Raw genomic sequence first — 25,442 nt, 5'->3', positions numbered from 1 at the left:
GAGTGACATCACAGGTAGGGAGCTACTTGGCGGGTGCGAAAGCATTGCCGCCGTGCAATGCTTTCGCACCCGTGTTGTGGGGTAGGGCCTGACATGCAGGGCGGGCTAGCCCTGTGCTGGGCTTCCCCCGGCATGTCAGAGAAACTGATCGTAGATGTGCTAAATTTAGAACAACTACGATCAGGTCTGAGTCACCCACTGTGTTTGAAAAAGTGATCTTTGGGTCTCCCAACGTACGAATAAAAAATCGCCATGACCTGAGACTCATTTGTGATTGGTGTGAAAAGAGCATTGAAATTAGCAAAGGTAGGGAAAATCTGAGGATTTTCGATGAAATCAAGTTGTGTCTTGTGCAGCCTTTGGGGGTCATTCCGAGTTGATCACACGCTGGCAATTTTCGCAGCGCAGCAATCAGGTAAAAAAATGGCAAAACTGCGCATTCGTATGCACCGCAATGTGCACGCGCGTCGTACGGGTACAAACAGCATCGTTGCTGTGCAATGCTTCTAGCGACGAATCCATTCGCACAGCCGATCGCAAAGAGATTGACAGGAAGAGGGCGTTTGTGGGTGTCAACTGACCGTTTTCTGGGAGTGGTATGGAAAACGCAGGCGTGACCAGGTGTTTACAGGGCAGGTATCTGACGTCAATTCCGGGACCTCCGACGCTAGAATCATCGCACAGGATAAGTAACTACAGGGCTGGTCTTGTTTTGCACAAAATGTTTTTGTACCGCTCGGCTGCACATGCGATCGCACACTTATAAAGCGAAAATACATTCCCCCCGTGGGCGGCGACTATGCGTTTGTACGGCTGCTAAAGGTAGCTAGCAAGCAATCAACTCGGAATGAGGGCCTTTAGCCCATCTATACTTGGTGACTCAGAACTCACCAGGTAAAGGTATCTACACTTTGAGTTCCATCCTATGCCCAACCCAACCACCTTACTTTGTGGACATATGGACAAAATTGGTTAAAGCCGTAAATCTCTTTTATGACCTACATGCCAAACTTTGAGGTTGGACCGACCAAACTTCAAAAACACGTAATTTTCTAAATTTTTACAAAAATTTTTAAACTTTGAGGTACTTGCCGTAACAGAAGATATTAACTCAGAGGGTTGACATTTTGCACAGTTGATATTGACCCCGGAATGGCAACTTTTGGGCACTAAGGCCAAACTCCACCATCACTCTTGTGTTTTTCGACGCACCCTAGTACACACCTGCACAATGGGGGTAATTCCAAGTTGATCGCAGCAGGAAATTTTTTAGCAGTTGGGCAAAACCATGTGCACTGCAGGGGGTGCAGATATAACATTTGCAGAGAGAGTTAGATTTGGATGGGTTATTTTGTTTCTTTGCAGGGTAAATACTGGCTGCTTTATTTTTACACTGCTTGACTGTGCTCTCTGGCTCATTGTATTGCTGAGTTAACTCAACTTGCTGTCCCCCCCCCTCCCCCGTGGAAGCGCAAAAGCATCGCACAGCGGCAATGCTTTTGCATTTCAGAAGTAGCTCCTGGCCAGCTGGGAGATCTTCTTCGCTGCCCGGGTCACAGCGGCTGCGTGTGACATCATGCAGCTGCCGCGGCCCGCCCCCCCCAACAGTCCGGCCACGCCTGCGTTGGCCGGTCCGTGCCGCCGTCCAGCCCCCTCCCACCCATTGACCGCCTCTGCCTGTCAATCAGGCAGAGGCGATCACTAGGCAACGACTGCCTTCGGCCGTGCGCCGGCGCATGCGCAGTACTGACCCGATCACACCACTGCGATAAACTGTACCGTGCGATCGGGTCAGAATGACCCCCCAAGTCAGAGAGTAGAAATGTTTCTTATTACCCTTGAGTTTCTGCACATGGGACTGATTCAGTCTTTTAGAAGACCACCATCCAGATTTTAACAGATCATGTCTTGACCTTGCAAATGTAGCAACCTTGGGCTAAAATGTTTTAAAGATCTGTTACAGAGTTGGCACTAGAGATTCCTCTCGATGATTTTACAGCTCAGAAATTAACAGAAAAATCCCTACTTTTTGAGTATTTTGTACTTTTGGAACAGAGCATGACAAAATAATCTTTCAGGACAAAGTGGCATTGAGTACAATGAGTTTCTTGCATCAATGGATATAAATATGCATGTATATCCTGATCTGGGCGGGGAATCATAGGCTATTCATGGTTAAGGTACAGGACTTTTATTTCCAATTCAGGACTCTAAAGGTCCATACATACTGGGTGTTTTTGGCCAGAGTGTATGCTGGGCGATGACGTGAACATCGCTGGCAGGAACATAGCTCAGTGTATACACACTAAGGGGGGTACTCACGGAGCGATATTCTAAGCAATCTGACTAGATTACTTCGAATTTGAGCATCATCGCTCTGTGTGGACCCCCTACAGCGATAGCGATGCGCAGCCCTGCGCATCGCTATCGCTGGTGCTAGATTGGCCTGCATGTAGGCCAATCTAGCGGGTCGCTCACTTCACCCGCTGGGTGAAATGAGCGCACCCCCGTCTCCCCCCGCACGCTCAGCACACATCGCGCTGTGCTGAGCGACGGGAGAGATGTGTGCATCGGCCCGTCTATATGGGCCTTAAGTGATTTTCACTGCGCTCAGCGATGTTCACAGGGGGTGAAGCACTTTTCACAGTAGGACACTGTGGAAAGTGGCTCACTCGGCTGGTAAAACAGCCCGACGGATGGCGGCGGCGAGCGGTGATGCAGGAGCGTGCATCAGGACTCATCTCCCGACCATTCACACTGGCCGAGTTTGAGCTCAAAGTAGCTCAGAACGCCAAAAGTGAGCTACTTTGAGCTCAAAATTAGTGAGAGTGTATGGGCCTTTACTTTTAAGTTTGGACACAGCACCTAGAATTTATACTAATGGCGAGGCAGTAATGGTCACCTTGTTAACATCACTGGGAATCCCTGAGGTGCCTTACTTGTACAATCTTCTCAAGAAAAACTCTGCTTATACCACTTTCATACAAACGACCTGGGAATTTCCCTGCTCAGACCCAGGTTTTTCACCTCTGAAAAATCCTGGGTTTTTGCTTGAGAAGTTGAGACCCCCTTTCACACTGAGATCTGAGAAATTCCCTTTAAGACATAAGCCTGGTCTGCCCTGACATTCCACAAGCCAGGGCTGCCAGGCTTATGCCATACACACACATTCATGTAATACACACATGTCACACTCATACACACATCATACTTATACACACGCATACCTGTCATACACACACGTCACCCTCCTGGCTGCATGGAGCGCAGCCCCTCCCCTTGCCGCACAGAGCGAAGCCCATTTCCTGGCAGCACGGAGTGCAGCAACCTCCCGGCAGCCCCGTCCCACCAAGCAGCCCCGGACAGCCTATCGGTGCAACCCAGAAGTAAAATCCCGGGTTGCAAAATTCACACACCCCAAGAGTTGTTTCGTCTTGGTAAAAACCCTGGTCAGTAGCAGGGGCGCTACCTTTCAGACATACTGAAATCCTGGTTTCATGCACGTTCGGGCGTCAAAAAACCCAGGATTTTATAATATGTCTGAAAGGGGTATTACACTCACCTGTGTATCAATGCTCAGTTGTTGGAATCTCACAGATATCATCCAGTGGCGTAACTACTGCCCCCGCAGTCCTCGCGGTGGCTTGGGGGCGAGGGGCTGCGGGGGCGCCACTGACTTTGCACAGATTGACATACGGACGAGCGTCCGCATGTCAATCTGCGGTCTCCTTCCCTCCGCTGCTGTGTTGGAGGGACACGGAGCGCACAGCGCGCGCCTCTCCTGTGTCCCTCCCTGGCTCTCCGGCCGGTCTAATAAAGGAAGTGCTGTTCGTGAGCTCTGATTGGCTCACGAACCGGCACTTCCTTTATTAGAGCGGCCGGAGAGCCAGGAGGGACACTGGAGAGACGCGCGCTGTGCGCTCCGTGTCCCCAAACACAAAGGAGCGGGGGGAGGGGGAGCAGGCACTGGGGGGGAATATCTGGCACTGGGGGCACATACCTGGCACTTTGGGAGAATATCTGGCACTGGGGGCATATACCTGGCACTGTGGGGGAATATCTGGCACTGGGGGCATATACCTGGCACTGTGGGGGAATATCTGGCACTGGGGGCATATACCTGGCACTGTGGGGGAATATCTGGCACGGGGGGCATATACCTGGCACTGTGGGGGAATATTTGGCACTGGGGGGAGCAGGCACTGAGGGGGCATATGTGGCACTGTGGGGGAATATCTGGCACTGGGGGCATATACCTGGCACTGTGGGGAAATATCTGGCACTGGGGGGAGCAGGCACTGAGGGGGCATATGTGGCACTGTGGGGGAATATTTGGCACTGGGGGGAGCAGGCACTGAGGGGGCATATGTGGCACGGGGGTGGGGCTATATTTGGCACTGGGGGCATGTACCTGGCACTGTGGGGGAATATCTGGCACTGGGGGCATATGTGGCACTGGGAGCACGGCGCTAGCAACAAGCATGACACCCAGTGCATGAAACCCCTGGCAACGAGCATGACACCCAGTGCATGAAACCCCTGGCAACGAGCATGACACCCAGTGCATGAAACCCCTGGCAACGAGCATGACACCCTGAGCATGAAAACCCCTGGCACCGTGCATGGAACCAAGAGCATGAAACCGCTGGCAACGAGCATGACACCCAGTGCATGAAACCCCTGGCAACGAGCATGACACCCTGAGCATGAAAACCCCTGGCACCGTGCATGGAACCAAGAGCATGAAACCCCTGGCAACGAGCAGGTAATTTAAAAGTAATTAGAAGCCTTACTGTAGAACTTAATGTGTAATGGGCATTACGGTGTGTAGCATAATGTATCACGGACATTGCGGTGTGTGTCATAATGTGTCAGGCATTACGGTGTGTTGTATACTATATCACGGGCATTGTGGTATGTGGTATAATGTCTCAGGATCATTGTGGTGTGTGTCATAATGTGTCACAGACATTGTATGTGCTATAATGTATCAGGGGCATTGCAGTGTGTAGCATAATGTATAACGGGCATTGCGATTCCTGTCATAATGTGTCACAGGCATTACGGTGTGTGGCATAATGTGTCGGGGGCATTACAGTGTGTGCATATTGTGTCATGTGCATTATTGTGTGTGGCATAATGGCTAAGGCCATTGCATTATGTGGAATAATGTATACTAGGCATTACTATAAGGAGGAAAAATGACAAATAATGTAAGGGGCATGAATCAGGATTATTTTTCTTTCCTGTGGTGGCTAACGTCTGGGCGTGCAGGTTGCAAAACTGGGGTATAAGGTAGTCTTTTCCTGCAATGCCATTCCCCTTTACGCAAAGCCACGCCCATTTCAATGAAGCCACACCCCTTTTTGGCGGCACGCGCATATTTGTCCCTTTACTAGTACCAATTATGGGGGGGTGGGGGGGGCGCCAAAGAATTTTTTGGCTTGGGGGAGAAAAATTTCTAGTTATGCCACTGATCCTAAATGATCAACAATTCAATCTGCTTTCAACCCACTTTCTGGTGTCCCTTAGCTTATTATTTGACAACAGAATGCCAACAAGATCCTTGCTGTTCAGAAATTAGTGTTGATCATCAGTTTTTCTTTGCATGAAGCTGATTGGAAAGATGATTTCCCCACATAATTTTTCTGTGTGCCGCTGCTTTTCAGATTGGACCATAGTGAGTTTGTACTCGTGTCTTAAGGGATAGGGACATGTGGCTCTGCAACTTTGGTTTCAAGGCGTTCCAGAGGGGAAGCAAAACTTTGCATTAATGTCCTGGGAAACACGCTCTGACAAAAACTCAATCTATTCTGAATGGCAAAGCGATCCAAATTGAGTTGGCCAATGCTGTGGTATGTATGAATCATGATGTGTGAGCAAGGAATACCATAGCAATGAAAGTGTTCCAAAATGAAAACTTGTGGAACAGTATGACCTGGCAATATGAGTGGTGTATCCTTTGATGGGAGATTGGGAGCTGGACTACATAAACAGACACTCCACTTTTTAAGGGGAATGGTCTCTCAACCTGGGTGTGTTCAGCCTGTTGGTAAAAAAATAAATAAATATGGATTACTGTACGTGGATGTAGACATTATGACCTCTTGACAAAATCACAAAGTGAACAGGTTTTGCTTCTGCGCCATAGACATATGGGCATCTATAGAGAATGTCATGGCCATGTCATGGAAGTATAGATTAATATATCTGTTTCTGCCAATACCCATGTTTCCTCGCTGTAAACCAAGAGGGAAAGTGTTTCAGTGATTTTGGTGGCTTCAGATTAGCAAAAAAAGGTACATTTATATTCTAAGGTTGGCAGTAGGACCAGGGTTGAAGCTTTTACTACGGGAGATCTTCAATCTCAAGGTCCATTTCTACATTACGGCCTTACTAATCTAGTTTTAATGGCATGCAAACAAACTGAAGGCTAAAGGTCTATCATAGGTACAGAAGATATCCATGTTTAAAGTTAAACACATATCTGTTAGCTAGACACTAGCAGCGTATTGGAAACTCATTTTCTTTGCTTTGAGATTCACTGGGGGAGAGAGGAAAGAAGGGGAATTCAGTTGCCGGCGATGATTTCACCCGGCCATATCCGCACGACACCTACTGCACTTGACAGCGATGGAATGTTGCACAAAAGTGTTCGCTACCCCATAGGGAGCTTTTCAGTACTTTTGAGCGAATCGGGGCATCCAGATGAAGGGTGCAAGACAGGTTGATGCTGCCTCTGTTTAAACGCCGCAGGAATGGTAATTAGCACCCTTATCCGGGAATTTAATTCCCCTTCATCTTTTAGGTATTTATATCTTCATAATGTTATTTATATAGCACTTTTCTCCTGAAAGGCAGGAATACACACTTTACGGCAGCAGGATCTCACTTAAAAGTGCTTGCTGCACCAGACGGTAACCAGCACTTTTGAGTGAATTGGGGTGTGAATCGGCTGGGTGAAGGGTTTGAGTCAGTCTGCCCTTGCCAGCGTTTAAACACCACGGCAATAGCAATTTGTACCCTTTGCCCTCAAATGAATTCCCCGCAAGGTGCTTTACATTTGCATTCACAGCACAAAATACAAAATATGCTTAACAGGAAAGAGAACTAAGCATCTGGGTTGAATATCTTCTTTTTTACAGTTTGTTCTTAAGAGTGGCCTAAAACTTAGTTTTGTATAGGTAATGGTTTCAGCCAGTGGCGGAACAAGCAAGCGGTGGGCCCAGGTGCGACAAAATGCTTTGCCCCCCCCCCCATCCCATCCAAGTCCACCCCATGGGCAGTGAAAATACATAGTGGCGTGGCTTCGTGGGGAAGGGGTGTGTCCACAAAATAATACCAATTCATAAAACGGTGCACAGTAGTCTCCATTCTTCAAATTACGCCGCACAGTAGCACCACTACACCAGGTAGAGACCCTTTTACACCTTACAGCGAACATTTTCCCCTTTTTACACATAACGGCAGACAGCGTGCACTTTTTACACATAACGGCAGACAGCGTGCCCTCGTTACACATAGCGGCAGACAGTGTGCACTTTTTACACATTACGGCAGACAGCGTCCCCATTTTACACATTACGGCAGACAGCATACACTTTTTACACATAATGGCAGACAGCGTGCCCTCGTTACACATAGCGGCAGACAGCATCCCCTTTTTACACATTACGGCAGACAGCATACACTTTTTACACATAATGGCAGACAGCGTGCCCTCATTACACATAGCGGCAGACAGCGTGCCCTCGTTACACATAGCACAGACAGCGTGCACTTTTTACACATTACGGCAGACAGCGTCCCCATTTTACACATTACGGCAGACAGCATACACTTTTTACACATAACGGCAGACAGCGTGCCCTTTTTACACATTACGGCAGGCAGATTCTACCTTTTTACACATAGCGGCAGGCAGATTCCCCATTTTTATACATAGCGGCAGGCAGATTCCCCATTTTTACACATTGCGGCAGGCTGATTCCCCCTTTTTACACATTGCGGCAGGCAGATTCCCCATTTTTACATTGCGGCAGGCAGATTCCCCCTTTTTACACATTGCGGCAGGCAGATTCCCCATTTTTATACATAGCGGCAGGCAGATTCCCCATTTTTATACATAGCGGCAGGCAGTCCCCCCTTTTTACACATTGCGGCAGGCTGATTCCCCCTTTTTACACATTGCGGCAGGCAGTCCCAACAAATAAAAAAAGAAAGAGACAGAAAGAAAGAAAGAAAGAAAGAAAGAAAGAAAAATTATACTTACCCTCTCTGTTGGCTCAGGCTCCTTGTGCAGCTTCCCGGGCAGTAGAGAAGAAGGAGGAGGGAGGTGGAGGAGGGAGCCGCAGCAGCGCTGTGTTATTGGTGGAGGCGCTGCTGCTGCTGCCCCTTTGCTTCACTATAGGCTGTTCTCAGAGACAGCCTATAGTGAAGCAGAGGAGCAGCAGCAGCAGCGCCTCCACCAGTAACAAAGCGCTGCTGCGGCTCCCTCCTTCACCTCCGTCCTCCACCTTACCCCGTACCGCTGCAGTGCGCGCCGCTCCTCTCCTCTCTCTCCGGGCGGCTGTGCGCTGCGGGCAGCGGTTGCCCGCAGCGCACAGCGGCATGTAATGAGTCAGTTTGACTCATTACATGCTTGGGCCCCTGAACAGAGGCGGGCCCCAGTGCAATGCACTGCTTGCACTGCCGGTAGTTCCGCCTCTGGTTTCAGCTATGTCTATATATTTTCAGGAAAGTTTCAGTTACTCCTAAACTTTTTTAGAAGTGTTATATATCCCACCTATGTATGTCCCTCAAACAGCACCATTGCAGCTTCACTCAACACACAATGGGGCATATGTAATAGGGTCTGAGTTTGCCAGAGGTGCGGGATGCTGGGCGATCTCTGATGTTTTTTTAAATCTGCAATCATTTACAAAGCATGGTTTTGTCTTGTAAATGATTGCCGCATTAAAATTTTTTCCAATATTGGCCGTCATCCCGCACCTCTGGCAAACTCGGACCCTGTTACATATGCCCCTTTGTCTATTTTGTACAAAAACTTACCATGCCAGTTTCATACACCACAGTAGGTACAGAAATTCTATAGGGATGAATTAACTATCCCTTATAGGCATATTATGGTAGCAATTCCTCCTCTCTAGCATGTCCTAGTCAGGGTCGTAACTAGGTGTGTGCCAGCGGTGCATTGCACACAGCGCATCTACACTGAGGGCGCATCCGCTGGCGCACATGGCTCTGTGCCGGCACACCGCACAAGTATTGCAGCGCATGGCTACCTGATGAATACTTTCGGCCCTGGCAGCTGTCAGCTCAGTACTTACACAGCTGCCGTGTCGGATGCTGGGTTCAGCATACGCTCGTCTCCTGCTGTGCACAGAGCGCGTGCTGCAGTAGGGGACAGTGCTGTGTTCTGGGCTGTAGCAGCAGCGATCGGGAGCATCGCAGGGAGTCCTCCAGCAGCAGCTCACCAGTCGCGGCCCTTTGGGTTACGGCAGCCACTGCATCTAAAGACTCATGGTGCAGTTCTCTAGCTGACGAGCCCCACATCGCACCCCAGATCACTGTGCGTGGGCAGCTAGAGGCAGCAGGAGCCCAGCAGCACCTAGGAGAACAGGACTGCACTCACTGAGCTGCCAAAGCAGGTGCATAAGAAGAGCCTGAGGAACACTGGTTGTGAAGCAGGAGCTGGGGGAAATGGGCATCGGGGGCAAAACCATGGACCTGAGAGATGCCACACATGATGAGGCAGTGCAGGCAGTAAATAAAGTTGGCTAGGAGGTGACACGGAGGGTGAGTGCAGCATGCTGGGGGTGTTCTATGGGCAAGTCCTGAGGGTTTCCTGTTCTGCAGAGTCACCTGTTATGGGGTCCCTTGTGCTACAAAGTCTCCTATTCTGCAGAGTCTCCTGTACTGCAGGGTCTCCCATACTGCAGTCACCTGTTTAGCAGGGTCTCCTATACTACAGGATCTCCTGTACTTAGGTCATTTAGTATTTGATGTTTGCTTCTTAACATTTCTGCATTCAAAGATGTTCTGCAGCAGCTGCTTCTGTGGGTAGTTAGCTATTTGCAGCTGTCACAAAGTCAGTACATGTTGCTATGTGTGGTCTGGGTTGGAGGGGGGCCCTGCCTGTTTCATCTATACTGAGCCCCACAGTTTCTAATGGCCACCCTGCCGCTACCTTTCTGTTTCTCTCCCAACCATATCTCTCTCTCCCTTCCCTCTCTCTCCCACCCCCCCCCTCGTCACTCTACCTACCGTAATGTGTAAAAGGGGACTCTGCCTGCCGTAATGTGTAAAAGGAGACTCTTCCTGGCGCAGTGTGTGATAGGGGCTCTACCTGGAGTAATGTGTAAAATGGGGCTCTACCTGGCGTAATGTGTGACAGGGGCTCTACCTGGCATAATGTGTGAAAGGGGCTCTATCTGATGCAATGTGTTTTAAGTTTCGCTACTGTGCAACGTAATTTGAATAATGGTGACCAGGGGTGCCACAACGTTATATGGATGGGGGGTGCTCCCCAACAATTACACACACACACATCCCCACCCCATGCGGGCAGCACTTACCGGCGGATCACCGTGGAAACTTCAGTCCTACTTTGGACAGAAGGCTGCCGCTGCGTGTTGCCCATGTCCTGAGTCCTAGCCGGCTGTTCACACAGAGGCATTACTGGGAGGAGGCAGGGATGTCCCTGCAGGCTCAACACGGGCACACCTCCTCCCAGTAATGTTTCTGTGTGAAGAGCCGGCCAGGACATGGGGCAGCACGCAGTGGCGGCAGACTGCCCAAAGTAGGACTGGAGTCTCTGCGGTGATCTGACGGTAAGCTCTCCCCCTTCCCAATGCCTGTGCCTCTGTCAAGTTTTGGGAGGGGCATACTGCCCCCTTGCCCCCCTGTTCAGACACCCCTGATGGAGACTACTGTGCAGCGTAATTTGAATAATGGAGAGTACTGTGCAGCGTAATGTGAATTGGTATTATTTTGTGGCCACGCCGCTTTTCCATGAAACCATGCCTCTATGTTTCTCTTACGTCCTAGAGGATGCTGGGTTTCCATTTAGTACCATGGGGTATAGACAGGTCCTTTGGGAGCCACTGGCACTTTAAGAGTTTAACAGTGTGGGCTGGCTCCTCCCTCTATGCCCCTCCTAGCAGTCTCAGTTTAGAAAATGTGCCCGGAGGAGCCGGTCACAGTTAGAGGAGCTCCTAGGAGTTTTCTTAGTTTTATTGTTTTCTAGAGTTTGTTATTTTACAGGCAGGCTGCTGGCAACAGCCTCCCTGCTTCATGGGACTTAGGGGGGTGGGGAGATAGTGTCCAACCCAGAGAGGTTAATGGCCACTATCTCCACTGACAGTACACTGAGCTCCTGAGCAGTGACGTGCGGTGAGGTCACTGGTTGGGGAGGCACTGGCAGCTAACAAGCCCTCCCCCCCCCCCCCCCCCCTCCCCCCTGGAAAAAAAAAAGTGTGGTCCCCCAACACACCAGTAAAACCAGCACTAGGCAGAACCAGCCAGGGGGAGTAATGCCATAGCAGGGGAGACACTCAGTGTGGGGTCCCCCTGCCATAACATTAATCTGCCCCCCAGCCAGTCAGCCCAGGGTTGGAATTCCTCAGAAAGTGGGAACCCCAAAAAATAAAAATGGGGTCCCCCCTCCCGAGCAATAACCAGCACTGGGCTGATAGCCCAGTGCTATGCCCCGCACCCCTGGTGGCGGTGGGTGCGGGGTTCATTGTGTGTTAATATTGTTCTTTACAGGAGGCCTACAGGTCCCAGCAAGCCTGCCCCAGCATGCTGGCACTTGGAGAACCACAAGTGCCAGCATGCCCGGACACAAAGGCCCTGCTGGCACCTGTAGTCCACCTGCAAAGAATAGTAATATTGTTCTTTACAGGTAGCCTACAGGTCCCAGCAAGCCTGCCCCAGCATGCTGGCACTTGGATAACCACAAGTGCCAGCATGCCTGGACATAAAGTGCCCGCTGGCACCTGTAGTCCACCTGTAAAGAAAATATTAAAATAAAAACACCACACAGTCTTGAAAATAAGCTTAATTAAACTGGATCTTCACCTGGGGCGGCGGCCTTTAAGCTCTTTTGCGTGGCCGCCGCCTTCCCAGGGCTTCCAGCGTCTTCACCTGGGGGGGCACCACCTCCCCAGGGCTTTCAGCGTCTTCACCTGGTGGGCGGCGGCTGCTAAGCTCTTTTGCATAGCCGCCGCCCAGCCAGGACTTCCGGCGTCTTCATTCTTCAGGAGCTCTTCACAGCTCCTCCTCCGCCGTCGGACTGACTCTCCTCCGCCTCGCGCTGACTTATATAAGTCAGCCGGAGGGGGCGGGGCGATGACGCGGCGAGCCGTGATTGGCTCGCGGCGGCCATCTTGAATTTCAAAAATGAGGCGCCATTTTTGAAACTGGAACCGCTCCGCTGCCAAACTCTGCAGGATAAAGGTAATTTCCGCCGCCGCAACCCGCACCGCCGACGCCCGCTCCAACGCCGCATCCCGCCGCCCGCACCATCGCCGCATCCAGCCGCCCGCACCTCCTCAGCCAGCGTCGCCCACACAGTGATTGACAGCGGATCCAGTGACGGATCCGCTGGCCAATCACTGTGGCCTCACTGGCAGGGACGTGCTTTCATAGGTTGAAAGCACGTCCCTGTATGAAAGCGGCACCACTAATGGTGCCGCTTTCCCATATATTTTCAATGGGCTTTTACAGCCCATGGCTAGTCCCCGCCCGTGCCCGCCCCACGCTCCCCATACTTTCCCCAGTGACAACGGAAGGCACCACGATCAGTGCCTCCCAAACACATATACAAAACAGCAACGCTAAGAATAATATTAAGAAGATACATATGGCACAGAGTATGTGTCATATGCATCTTCTTTGTATTATCTTAATCATTATGACAGGGGAGGCACTGCCTCCCCTGACTGCACGTCCCTGCTCCTGAGGGTGATGATCGTTAGCCGCCTGAGGCGACCGCTCACTCCCGCAGCATGCCGCCACCCCCTAACAGAGCCAGAAGAAAGAAGAGTGGTGAATCTGACGCTGGAATCCCAGTAAGCGGGTCCCCGGCGAGAATGGCAGCACAAGGGTGGGAGCGCATCTCTGACAGGCTGCGCTCCGGAAGGCTCCGCGGCACACTGTGTACGGCACTGTGAGGGGCGTCCTGGGCCAGCGCGATACCCTACACTGGTCAAACATAGCTTACAAGGTCTAACCCATTGTTTGCTGCAAAAATTACCTTAGGCCAGTATAATCTCTTAAGTGCGGGAAGACGCACCATTACAGGGGGCGGAGCTTCTCCTCAGAGCAGATCCAGCACTAACCAGTGCCATTTTCTCCCTGCAGACACACGCTGACAGGGAACGCTGTCCTCCACAAAACTACACTGAGGTAAAAGGTGTTATAAACAAGGGGGGAGTGATATTATGTACTAGCTACCCTGTTAAGGTTACGCTAATCTGCAGGGTTTTTATCTTTATAAAAGCCTATAAGGGCATGCTGTGGCTGGCTTCTTGTGCTCTGTGACTCTCTTAAGATATTCTGGGGAGGGAGGGGAAACTTGACATTTTCCTGTGTATGTGTAATCCACTTTACCATGTTTAAGGGACTTTGTCCAGTACTGTAGAATGTTTATCTTCTTTTGGGGAGTCTATACCATGCTCAAAACTGTACACATTTCAGGCTTCTGTGGAAAAGCCCCCTGCGGTGGCCTCCATAAAGTGTACTTTAAATGATATTGGTTCAAATATATCCCATACTGGGTAGAAGCCGCAGTTTTGAGAAGTGTGGGGTTTCAAATCCCACTGGTGTACCTCTCACCCCAACTCCGTACCTTAGAAAGCGTACACTTGTCCATATAATGCATATATATGAGGGGTCCAACATATGTTTGAGGCTATTAGGGATGAGGAATATTATATGTATATAATGAATGCCTTCCCGCTGTGTAGGGCGTTAAACTCCCTATTTGGGAAAACCTGAGTACACCCAGAGTTATTACCCACATCCCTATATAGAGTGTCTAAATTGTCAAATATGGTTGTCTTACCTGTCCCTGGTACAACCTCCGTAAAGGCTGATCACTTATTGAGACTAATCTCTAATACTGTACATTGCTGCAGGTGTGACTCGGAGACCCACTTTTGCGTACATCTCTGGGGCTATTGTAACGTGGTCAGGATCCTTACTTGATGATTTAGATTCTACAGTATGTGTAGAAGTGACTTGTACTTGTTTCTGTGTCACATACAGGATCCTACAACGCTTCACGGCTAGACGCCATGAAGGAGATTGACCTGCATAACGCAGGGACCACTTCTCTGGCAGTTTCAACACGCAGGGGATGGTGGCTACACCAATGGACTGCGGATACAGAATCCGAGTGAGGTATGACAGGTCCGCCCTTCACAGGTAAGGCCCTGTTGGGACACACGGGATATGTGATTATCCATGTCAACTGCGGGTAAGTCGGTATGTCTTCCTGCCGTAGCTGCACAGACCAGGAAATTATATCCTACACCTACACTGCGCCGCCAGGTTCCCAGGGACGGATTTCAAATTTGCCCTTTTTCAAACCCTTCGGTTTGTCATTGGACCTCACTGCCTGGGGATCAGGCAGATGGGAGCGAGACTAAAGAGATTCAGTAACACATCTGGGCGATATCCTGCCTAGACCCCTGGAAACAGTTGGGTTGCCCAGGGGTGCAGACTAGAATGTCTAGTATTCCCGCCTCACAGATTATTCAAATCAGGCTTACTAGCTTCTCAGGCAGAAAGTGCACTACTGCTGGAAGCTATCATAACATTTGTCAAACTAATGTCATTATTCCAGTTCCACCTCATTTACGTAACAGGGGTTACTATTCAAACCTGGGGTCATTGATTCCCTACTGGTGGGTGTTCAATTCGGGATGGAGTCTGGGAGTGGTGATCTCTGATAACAGTAACCAGATATAAATTCCACATAATATTAGAATTGAGATTTTCGTTACACATATTGGGGTGCCACACCCTGCACCTAGATATAGCGCTAGGGACCCCAAATATACAGATGCCTTGATGCGGCTTTGGGGCTTATTCACACATTTGCACAAATATGTGTATCATTCAGGGTGCTGGGGGAAACAATGTTTCCTTTTTTCTTGCTTAGAAATACCCCTCCCTTTCGAGCACCTGAATGATATCATTAAGCTGATTGAGCATCTACCAATATATATGTCTGTTGTGAGAGGCAGAGAGGTTCCTGCATTAGGAGGAGGTGCAGGCCCTGACATGCCACATGGAGCACTATGGGGTTGCTCTTAGCTTAGACATATTGTAGTAAGGAGCCATTATCATTTGGCTCCTTGCTGGTTAATCATAGGCCCAGATTGGGGTAATGAGGGTGTGGGGTGTGGTGCCTCTGGACTGGCTGAGCTGGATGGCTTTAGTGTGGCATACCTTTACATTCTATTAACACTTTTCACTTATTAATTTCTCTGACGTCCTAAGTGGATGCTGGGGACTCCGTCAGGACCATGGGGAATAGCGGCTCCGCAGGAGACAGGGCACAAAAGTAAAAGCTTTAGGATCAGGTGGTGTGCACTGGCTCCTCCCCCTATGACCCTCCTCCAAGCCTCAGTTAGGTTTTTGTGCCCGGCCGAGAAGGATGCAATCTAGGTGGCTCTCCTAAAGAGCTGCTTAGAGTAAAAGTTTTGTTAGGTTTTTTATTTTCAGTGAGTCCTGCTGGCAACAGGCTCACTGCAACGAGGGACTTAGGGGAGAAGAAGTGAACTCACCTGCGTGCAGGATGGATTGGCTTCTTAGGCTACTGGACACTAGCTCCAGAGGGACGATCACAGGTACAGCCTGGATGGGTCACCGGAGCCGCGCCGCCGACCCCCTTGCAGATGCTGAAGAGAGAAGAGGTCCAGAAATCGGCGGCTGAAGACTTCCCAGTCTTCTTAAGGTAGCGCACAGCACGGCAGCTGTGCGCCATTGCTCTCAGCACACTTCACACCAACGGTCACTGAGGGTGCAGGGCGCTGGGGGGGGCGCCCTGGGCAGCAATGAAAGTACCTATGCTGGCTAAAAATACATCACATATAGCATCTGGGGCTATATGGATGTATTTCACCCCTGCCAGGTTGTCAGAAAAACGGGAGAAGAAGCCCGCCGAAAAGGGGGCGGGGCCTATTCTCCTCAGCACACAGCGCCATTTTCCTACACAGCTCCGCTGCTAGGAAGGCTCCCAGGCTCTCCCCTGCACTGCACTACAGAAACAGGGTTAAAACAGAGAGGGGGGGCACTTATTTGGCGATATTATTATATATTAAGATGCTATAAGGGAAAACACTTATATAAGGTTGTCCCTGTATAATTATAGCGTTTTGGTGTGTGCTGGCAAACTCTCCCTCTGTCTCCCCAAAGGGCTAGTGGGGTCCTGTCCTCTATCAGAGCATTCCCTGTGTGTGTGCTGTGTGTCGGTACATGTGTGTCGACATGTATGAGGACGATGTTGGTGAGGAGGCGGAGCAATTGCCTGTAATGGTGATGTCACTCTCTAGGGAGTCGACACCGGAATGGATGGCTTATTTAGGGAATTACGTGATAATGTCAACACGCTGCAAGGTCGGTTGACGACATGAGACGGCCGGCAAACCAATTAGTACCTGTCCAGGCGTCTCAAACACCGTCAGGGGCTTTAAAACGCCCATTTACCTCAGTCGGTCGACACAGACACAGACACGGACACTGACTCCAGTGTCGACGGTGAAGAAACAAACGTATTTTCCATTAGGGCCACACGTTACATGTTAAGGGCAATGAAGGAGGTGTTACATTTTTCTGATACTACAAGTACCACAAAAAAGGGTATTATGTGGGGTGTGAAAAAACTACCTGTAGTTTTTCCTGAATCAGATAAATTAAATGAAGTGTGTGATGATGCGTGGGTTTCCCCCGATAGAAAATTATTGGCGTTATACCCTTTCCCGCCAGAAGTTAGGGCGCGTTGGGAAACACCCCTTAGGGTGGATAAGGCGCTCACACGCTTATCAAAACAAGTGGCGTTACCGTCTCCAGATACGGCCGCCCTCAAGGAGCCAGCTGATAGGAGGCTGGAAAATATCCTAAAAATAAGATTTTACTTACCGATAAATCTATTTCTCGTAGTCCGTAGTGGATGCTGGGACTCCGTCAGGACCATGGGGATTAGCGGCTCCGCAGGAGACAGGGCACAAAAGTAAAAGCTTTAGGATCAGGTGGTGTGCACTGGCTCCTCCCCCTATGACCCTCCTCCAAGCCTCAGTTAGGTTTTTGTGCCCGGCCGAGAAGGGTGCAATCTAGGTGGCTCTCCTAAAGAGCTGCTTAGAGTAAAAGTTTTGTTAGGTTTTTTATTTTCAGTGAGTCCTGCTGGCAACAGGCTCACTGCAACGAGGGACTTAGGGGAGAAGAAGTGAACTCACCTGCGTGCAGGATGGATTGGCTTCTTAGGCTACTGGACACTAGCTCCAGAGGGACGATCACAGGTACAGCCTGGATGGGTCACCGGAGCCGCGCCGCCGACCCCCTTGCAGATGCTGAAGAGAGAAGAGGTCCAGAAATCGGCGGCTGAAGACTTCCCAGTCTTCTTAAGGTAGCGCACAGCACGGCAGCTGTGCGCCATTGCTCTCAGCACACTTCACACCAACGGTCACTGAGGGTGCAGGGCGCTGGGGGGGGCGCCCTGGGCAGCAATGAAAGTACCTATGCTGGCTAAAAATACATCACATATAGCCTCTGGGGCTATATGGATGTATTTAACCCCTGCCAGGTTGTCAGAAAAACGGGAGAAGAAGCCCGCCGAAAAGGGGGCGGGGCCTATTCTCCTCAGCACACAGCGCCATTTTCCTACACAGCTCCGCTGCTAGGAAGGCTCCCAGGCTCTCCCCTGCACTGCACTACAGAAACAGGGTTAAAACAGAGAGGGGGGGCACTTATTTGGCGATATTATTATATATTAAGATGCTATAAGGGAAAACACTTATATAAGGTTGTCCCTGTATAATTATAGCGTTTTGGTGTGTGCTGGCAAACTCTCCCTCTGTCTCCCCAAAGGGCTAGTGGGGTCCTGTCCTCTATCAGAGCATTCCCTGTGTGTGTGCTGTGTGTCGGTACATGTGTGTCGACATGTATGAGGACGATGTTGGTGAGGAGGCGGAGCAATTGCCTGTAATGGTGATGTCACTCTCTAGGGAGTCGACACCGGAATGGATGGCTTATTTAGGGAATTACGTGATAATGTCAACACGCTGCAAGGTCGGTTGACGACATGAGACGGCCGGCAAACCAATTAGTACCTGTCCAGGCGTCTCAAACACCGTCAGGGGCTTTAAAACGCCCATTTACCTCAGTCGGTCGACACAGACACGGACACTGACTCCAGTGTCGACGGTGAAGAAACAAACGTATTTTCCATTAGGGCCACACGTTACATGTTAAGGGCAATGAAGGAGGTGTTACATTTTTCTGATACTACAAGTACCACAAAAAAGGGTATTATGTGGGGTGTGAAAAAACTACCTGTAGTTTTTCCTGAATCAGATAAATTAAATGAAGTGTGTGATGATGCGTGGGTTTCCCCCGATAGAAAATTATTGGCGTTATACCCTTTCCCGCCAGAAGTTAGGGCGCGTTGGGAAACACCCCTTAGGGTGGATAAGGCGCTCACACGCTTATCAAAACAAGTGGCGTTACCGTCTCCAGATACGGCCGCCCTCAAGGAGCCAGCTGATAGGAGGCTGGAAAATATCCTAAAAATAAGATTTTACTTACCGATAAATCTATTTCTCGTAGTCCGTAGTGGATGCTGGGACTCCGTCAGGACCATGGGGATTAGCGGCTCCGCAGGAGACAGGGCACAAAAATAAAAGCTTTAGGACTAGGTGGTGTGCACTGGCTCCTCCCCCTATGACCCTCCTCCAAGCCTCAGTTAGGATACTGTGCCCGGACGAGCGTACACAATAAGGAAGGATTTTGAATCCCGGGTAAGACTCATACCAGCCACACCAATCACACCGTACAACTTGTGATCTGAACCCAGTGAACAGTATGACAAACGTAGGAGCCTCTGAACAGACGGCTCACAACAATAACAACCCGATTTTTTTGTAACAATAACTATGTACAAGTATTGCAGACAATCCGCACTTGGGATGGGCGCCCAGCATCCACTACGGACTGCGAGAAATAGATTTATCGGTAAGTTAAATCTTATTTTCTCTGACGTCCTAGTGGATGCTGGGACTCCGTCAGGACCATGGGGATTATACCAAAGCTCCCAAACGGGCGGGAGAGTGCGGATGACTCTGCAGCACCGAATGAGAGAACTCCAGGTCCTCTTTAGCCAGGGTATCAAATTTGTAGAATTTTACAAACGTGTTCTCCCCCGACCACGTAGCTGCTCGGCAGAGTTGTAATGCCGAGACCCCTCGGGCAGCCGCCCAAGATGAGCCCACCTTCCTTGTGGAATGGGCCTTGATAGATTTAGGCTGTGGCAGGCCTGCCACAGAATGTGCAAGTTGAATTGTGCTACAAATCCAACGAGCAATCGTCTGCTTAGAAGCAGGAGCACCCAGCTTGTTGGGTGCATACAGTATAAACAGCGAGTCAGATTTTCTGACTCCAGCCGTCCTTGAAATATATATTTTCAATGCCCTGACAACGTCCAGCAACTTGGAATCCTCCAAATCGCTAGTAGCCGCAGGCACCACAATAGGCTGGTTCAGGTGAAACGCTGAAACCACCTTAGGCAGAAACTGAGGACGCGTCCGCAGTTCTGCCCTGTCCGAATGGAAAATCAGATATGGGCTTTTATACGATAAAGCCGCCAATTCTGACACTCTCCTGGCTGAAGCCAGGGCCAGTATCATGGTTACTTTCCATGTAAGATATTTCAAATCCACCGATTTGAGTGGCTCAAACCAATGGGATTTGAGAAAATCCAAAACTACATTAAGATCCCACGGAGCCACTGGGGGCACAACCGGGGGCTGTATATGTAGTACTCCTTTTACAAAAGTCTGGACTTCAGGAACTGAAGCCAATTCTTTCTGGAAGAAAATCGACAGGGCCGAAATTTGAACCTTAATGGACCCTAATTTGAGGCCCATAGACAATCCTGTTTGCAGGAAATGTAGGAATCGACCCAGTTGAAATTCCTCCGTCGGGGCCTTCCTGGCCTCACACCACGCAACATATTTTCTCCAAATGCGGTGATAATGTTGTGCAGTCACCTCCTTCCTGGCTTTTACCAGGGTAGGGATGACCTCTTCCGGAATGCCTTTTTCCCTTAGAATTCGGCGTTCAACCGCCATGCCGTCAAACGCAGCCGCGGTAAGTCTTGGAATAGACACGGTCCCTGCTGAAGCAGGTCCCGTCTTAGAGGTAGAGGCCACGGATCTTCCGTGAGCATCTCCTGAAGTTCCGGGTACCAAGTTCTTCTTGGCCAATCCGGAGCCACGAGTATCGTTCTTACTCCCCTTTGCCGTATAATTCTCAGTACTTTTGGTATGAGAGGCAGAGGAGGAAACACATACACTGACTGGAACACCCACGGTGTTACCAGAGCGTCCACAGCTATTGCCTGAGGGTCTCTTGACCTGGCGCAATACCTGTCCAGTTTTTTGTTGAGGCGGGACGCCATCATATCCACCTTTGGTTTTTCCCAACGGTTCACAATCATGTGGAAGACTTCTGGATGAAGTCCCCACTCTCCCGGGTGTAGATCGTGTCTGCTGAGGAAGTCCGCTTCCCAGTTGTCCACTCCCGGAATGAACACTGCTGACAGTGCTATCACATGATCTTCCGCCCAGCGAAGAATCCTTGCAGCTTCTGCCATTGCCCTCCTGCTTCTTGTGCCGCCCTGTCTGTTTACGTGGGCGACTGCCGTGATGTTGTCTGACTGGATCAACACCGGCTGACCCTGAAGCAGGGGTTTTGCCAGGCTTAGAGCATTGTAAATCGCTCTTAGCTCCAGTATATTTATGTGAAGAGACATCTCCAGGCTTGACCACACTCCCTGGAAGTTTCTTCCCTGTGTGACCGCTCCCCAGCCTCTCAGACTGGCATCCGTGGTCACCAGGACCCAGTCCTGTATGCCGAATCTGCGGCCCTCTAACAGATGAGCACTCTGCAACCACCACAGAAGAGACACCCTTGTCCGTGGAGACAAAGTTATCCGCTGATGCATCTGCAGATGCGATCCGGACCATTTGTCCAGCAGATCCCACTGAAAAGTTTGTGCGTGGAATCTGCTGAATGGAATCGCTTCGTAAGAAGCCACCATTTTTCCCAGGACTCTTGTGCATTGATGCACAGACACTTTTCCTGGTTTTAGGAGGTTCCTGACAAGTTCGGATAACTCCCTGGCTTTCTCCTCCGGAAGAAACACCTTTTTCTGAACCGTGTCCAGAATCATTCCCAGGAACAGCAGACGTGTCGTCGGGGTCAATTGAGATTTTGGAAAATTCAGAATCCACCCGTGCTGTTGCAGCACTACTTGGGTTAGTGCTACTACGTCCTCCAGCTGTTCTCTGGACCTTGCCCTTATCAGGAGATCGTCCAAGTAAGGGATAATTAATACGCCTTTTCTTCGCAGAAGAAACATCATTTCGGCCATTACCTTGGTAAAGACCCGAGGTGCCGTGGACAATCCAAACGGCAGCGTCTGAAACTGATAATGACAGTTTTGCACCACGAACCTGAGGTACCCTTGATGTGAAGGGCAAATTGGGACATGCAGGTAAGCATCCTTGATGTCCAGGGACACCATAAAGTCCCCTTCTTCCAGATTCGCTATCACTGCTCTGAGTGACTCCATCTTGAACTTGAATTTTTGTATGTACAGGTTCAAAGATTTCAGATTTAGAATAGGTCTTACCGAGCCGTCCGGCTTCGGTACCACAAATAGTGTGGAATAATACCCCTTTCCCTGTTGTAGGAGGGGTACCTTGACTATCACCTGCTGAGAATACAGCTTGTGAATGGCTTCCAATACCGTCGCCCTGTCTGAGGGAGACGTTGGCAGAGCAGACTTTAGGAACCGGCGAGGGGGAGACTTCTCGAATTCCAACCTGTAACCCTGAGATACTACCTGCAGGATTCAGGGGTCCACCTGTTCTTATAGGAACGAAAGGACTGCGGCTGAAAAGACGGTGTCTTTTTCTGTTGGGAGGGGACCTGAGGTAAAAAGGTGGATTTCCCGGCTGTTGCCGTGGCCACCAAATCCGATAGACCGACCCCAAATAATTCCTCCCCTTTATACGGCAATACTTCCATATGCCGTTTGGAATCCGCATCACCTGACCACTGTCGCGTCCATAAACTTCTTCTGGCAGATATGGACATCGCACTTACTCTCGATGCCAGAGTGCAAATATCCCTCTGAGCATCTCGCATATAAAGAAAAGCATCCTTTAATTGCTCTATAGTCAATAAAATACTGTCCCTATCCAGGGTATCAATATTTTCAGTCAGGGAATCCGACCAAACCACCCCAGCACTGCACATCCATGCAGAGGCGATGGCTGGTCGCAGTATAACACCAGTATGAGTGTATATACTTTTCAGGGTAGTTTCCAGCCTCCTATCAGCTGGATCCTTGAGGGCGACCGTTTCAGGAGACGGTAACGCCACTTGTTTTGATAAGCGTGTGAGTGCCTTATCCACCCTAGGGGGTGTTTCCCAGCGCGCCCTAACCTCTGGCGGGAAAGGATATAATGCCAATAACTTCTTTGAAATTAGCAGTTTTCTATCGGGGTTAACCCACGCTTCATCACACACTTCATTCAATTCCTCTGATTCAGGAAAAACTACAGGTAGTTTTTTCAGACCCCACATAATACCCCTTTTTGTGGTACTTGCAGTATCAGAGATATGCAAAGCCTCCTTCATTGCCGTGATCATATAACGTGTGGCCCTACTGGAAAATACGTTTGTTTCTTCACCGTCGACACTAGATTCGGTGTCCGTGTCTGGGTCTGTGTCGACCGACTGAGGTAAAGGGCGTTTTACAGCCCCTGACGGTGTCTGAGACGCCTGGACAGGTACTAACTGGTTTGCCGGCCGTCTCATGTCGTCAACTGATTTTTGTAACGTGCTGACATTACAGGTTGAGTATCCCTTATCCAAAATGCTTGGGACCAGAGGAATTTTGGATATCGGATTTTTCCGTATTTTGGAATAATTGCATACCATAATGAGATATCATGGTGATGGGACCTAAATCTAAGCACAGAATGCATTTATGTTACATATACACCTTATACACACAGCCTGTAGGTAATTTTAGCCAATATTTTTTATAACTTTGTGCATTACACAAAGTGTGTTTACATTCACACAACTAATTTATGTTTCATATACACCTTATACACACAGCCTGAAGGTCATTTAATACAATATTTTTAATAACTTTGTGTATTAAACAAAGTTTGTGTACAGTGAGCCATCAAAAAACAAAGGTTTCACTATCTCAGTCTCACTCAAAAAAGTCCGTATTTCGGAATATTCCGTATTTCGGAATATTTGGATATGGGATACTCAACCTGTATCACGTAATTCCATAAACAAAGCCATCCATTCCGGTGTCGACTCCCTAGGGGGTGACATCACCATTACCGGCAATTGCTCCGCCTCCACACCAACATCGTCCTCATACATGTCGACACACACGTACCGACACACAGCAGACACACAGGGAATGCTCTTATCGAAGACAGGACCCCACTAGCCCTTTGGGGAGACAGAGGGAGAGTTTGCCAGCACACACCCAAGCGCTATAAATATATAGGAACAACCCTACAGAAGTGTTGTTTCCTTTATAGCAGCTTAATATATCAATATCGCCAAAAAAGTGCCCCCCCTCTCTGTTTTTTTTTACCCTGTTTCTGTAGTGCAGTGCAGGGGAGAGTCCTGGGAGCCTTCCTCGCAGCGGAGCTGTGCAGGAAAATGGCGCTGTGTGCTGAGGAGATAGGCCCCGCCCCCTATTTCGGCGGGCTCTTCTCCCGGTGTTTGTGAGACCTGGCAGGGGTTAAATACATCCATATAGCCCCAGGGGCTATATGTGATGTATTTTTAGCCAGAACAAGGTATTATCATTGCTGCCCAGGGCGCCCCCCCCCAGCGCCCTGCACCCTCAGTGACCGCTGGTGTGAAGTGTGCTGACAACAATGGCGCACAGCTGCAGTGCTGTGCGCTACCTCATGAAGACTGAAAAGTCTTCTGCCGACGGTTTCTGGACCTCTTCACTTTTCGGCATCTGCAAGGGGGTCGGCGGCGCGGCTCCGGGACCGGACTCCATGGCTGGGCCTGTGTTCGATCCCTCTGGAGCTAATGGTGTCCAGTAGCCTAAGAAGCCAATCCATCCTGCACGCAGGTGAGTTCACTTCTTCTCCCCTAAGTCCCTCGTTGCAGTGAGCCTGTTGCCAGCAGGACTCACTGAAAATAAAAAACCTAATAACTTTTTCTAAGCAGCTCTTTAGGAGAGCCACCTAGATTGCACCCTGCTCGGACGGGCACAAAAACCTAACTGAGGCTTGGAGGAGGGTCATAGGGGGAGGAGCCAGTGCACACCACCTAGTCCTAAAGCTTTTATTTTTGTGCCCTGTCTCCTGCGGAGCCGCTAATCCCCATGGTCCTGACGGAGTCCCAGCATCCACTAGGACGTCAGAGAAAAGTATATACACACATACTGGTGTTATACTGCGACCAGCGATCGCCTCAGCCTGGATGTGCAACGCTGGGGTGGCTTGGTCGGATTCCCTGAATGAAAATATTGATACCCTTGACAGGGACAGTATTTTATTGACTATAGAGCATTTAAAGGATGCATTTCTATATATGCGAGATGCACAGAGGGATATTTGCACTCTGTCATCAAGAGTAAGTGCGATGTCCATATCTGCCAGAAGATGTTTATGGACACGACAGTGGTCAGGTGATGCAGATTCCAAACGGCACATGGAAGTATTGCCGTATAAAGGGGAGGAGTTATTTGGGGTCGGTCCATCGGACCTGGTGGCCACGGCAACAGCTGGAAAATCCACCTTTTTTACCCCAAGTCACATCTCAGCAGAAAAAGACACCGTCTTTTCAGCCTCAGTCCTTTCGTCCCCATAAGGGCAAGCGGGCAAAAGGCCAGTCATATCTGCCCAGGGGTAGAGGAAAGGGAAGAAGACTGCAGCAGGCAGCCCCTTCCCAGGAACAGAAGCCCTCCACCGCTTCTGCCAAGTCCTCAGCATGACGCTGGGGCCGTACAAGCGGACTCAGGTGCGGTGGGGAGTCGTCTCAAGAGTTTCAGCGCGCAGTGGGCTCACTCGCAAGTGGACCCCTGGATCCTACAAGTAGTATCCCAGGGGTACAGATTGGAAATTCGAGACGTCTCCCCCTCGCAGGTTCCTGAA

The sequence above is a fragment of the Pseudophryne corroboree genome, chromosome 4, assembly GCF_028390025.1.
Source record: "Pseudophryne corroboree isolate aPseCor3 chromosome 4, aPseCor3.hap2, whole genome shotgun sequence".
Taxonomy (NCBI): domain Eukaryota; kingdom Metazoa; phylum Chordata; class Amphibia; order Anura; family Myobatrachidae; genus Pseudophryne; species Pseudophryne corroboree.
This window is presented reverse-complemented; position numbering follows the sequence as displayed.